The sequence below is a fragment of the Berghia stephanieae genome, chromosome 2, assembly GCF_034508935.2.
Source record: "Berghia stephanieae isolate SIO BIC M18660-M18661 chromosome 2, UCSD_Bste_1.3, whole genome shotgun sequence".
Taxonomy (NCBI): Eukaryota; Metazoa; Mollusca; class Gastropoda; order Nudibranchia; family Aeolidiidae; genus Berghia; species Berghia stephanieae.
The window spans coordinates 78,786,719-78,788,916 of record NC_088361.1 but is presented as its reverse complement, the minus strand read 5'-3'; positions in this window follow the sequence as shown (position 1 = coordinate 78,788,916).

Below are 2,198 nucleotides of genomic sequence, written 5' to 3'. Positions count from 1 at the left end.
CAACCTGACAGTTCCTAGCAAACACCCCCCCCCCCACCCCCCTTGCTCAGGAATTTCTCTACTTGATGGACACCCCCCCCCCCCCCCCTCCCCCTTTTTTTTCTTCCACGCAACAACATTCCAAAACACACACACACACACGTGTATACACCACGCACACACACACACACACACGCACACACATAAACATACACGCAATGAGAACACACTACTACATAACAACACTGATCACCGCTAAATCAACACAACGGAAGTAAGGACTCTACTGGACAGATAGAGTTGAGGGTGTGGCCATGAGAGTGTTAGTGTCTTCGGTAAATTTTTTATGATATCTGTTTGACTTAACGAACTTTCAAACTGACTTTAAATTATAAAAGGAAATCAAGTTATCTGATTATCTATCTGTAAAAAATACATTTCTATTTTTCAAATCTTTCAGTAGAGTTGTGCGCCGTATCAATTTTTTTATTGACTCAAATAAGCACAATGTTCTCCACAAGGCTATATTTTTTAAAGAAAGGATATATATATATATATATATATATATATATATATATAATATATATATATATATATATATATGTGTGTGTGTGTGTGTGTGTGTGTGTGTGTGTGTCTACACCCACACAAACACACGTACAAACACACTCGCGCACATGCGCATTTTCACGAACGCAACTTTTAGTTTTCTTTTGTTTACTTGAATTTATAGAAGCCAGTATAATTAATGCTGTGGATTTTCAAACAGTCAATATGGTTTTTAATATGACTAGGAGATAATCTGATTCTAAACGATAGCTAAGAATGCGTGATTCCTGTTTCGAAGAAAGCGATCGTCCTGCTTAGCACCAACAAAGAAAATAAAAACTACCTAGGTCTTACTTTCGTTGATACCAGTACCAGGGCGTATAAATGTGTATGGGAATGAATGAATGTTTGCAGGGGCAGAGCCATGATAACGCTGCCTTTGCTCGATTAAAACGCAATACATGTATACGTATATGTATGTGACAGGGGGAAAGGAGGAGAGACTTTTAAAAAACAAACCCTTTTGCATTTATATAGCGCAATATCCAACAAACGTGCTTTTATAACTTTACATGGGCCCCTAGCCAACAGCATCACTTAACCTGTAGGGCGAAACATGATGCCTTGTTGAGCGATATTACTTTTTTTTTCGGACAGAGACAACGCTATTAACAACCAAGTAGGCTACTCATTTTACATCAGACTAAGCTGAGAAACTGTGAGTAAAGAGACATTTACAAGGACTCAAATATGCACCGCTCAAGCGGTACTTGGGCCCTGGACCTCCGATCCGAAGACAAGTGTCATGACACTAGCCCACATACCCGCTTATAAGCCATTTGCCCCCGACCAGTTTGGTAAAGCTAAGTAGCCAAGAAAGATCATTGGCGTCCTGTAGCCGTAGTATTATAGAAAATCAGAACCTCATGATGCATAGAGAATGCCCTTCGCTCACCCAGAGCCTTCCATATTGAGTTATAAGATCTCATACTCTCGTATAAGCTGTTATCTGAATTTCCATGGTCAGAGCAAACCAGTCTTTCGAGATCTGTCTATGATGTAAGTTTCGCAAGTTTTCCTCTCTTTTGATTGGTTGATTGGTGGTGGACATGGGTGCTATATTACATAGAGTCCAAAGTTAAATAAAGACTGCACGTATCATGAGTCTTTTTTTAAATTATTGCTGGGTCGATGGTGGAGTCTAAAATTGTCGCGTTTTTGATCGTGATCAATGATTGGATGGATGATAATGTTGACAGATTATAACCCGCGGCATTGCGTCATTGGTTAGGTACTTGTATTTTGCACATGCTGCTTATCTTAATTTACATGTGAATCTGTACTTGGCTGTTACAAGTAATAAAGGATACTGTGAGAATTGTTGAACAATAAAGAATGCCTAGCGGGCGATTTGTATCGTATGAAATTAATGGGAATTTGTGTTATTTAGTTTGCTGGGAGGGGAGGGAGGCTGCGTCGTACGCAGATAAATGAAGCATTGTGACATCCCCAGAAACACGTATATATGTTTTATCTATTAATTTTTGTTTTCGAAACCTGATTGCTGACAAAATTTTGACAGAGAGACATACACATTATCAAATCGCAGAGAGAGAGAGAGAGAGAGAGAGAGAGAGAGAGAGAGAGAGAGAGAGAGAGAGAGAGAGAGA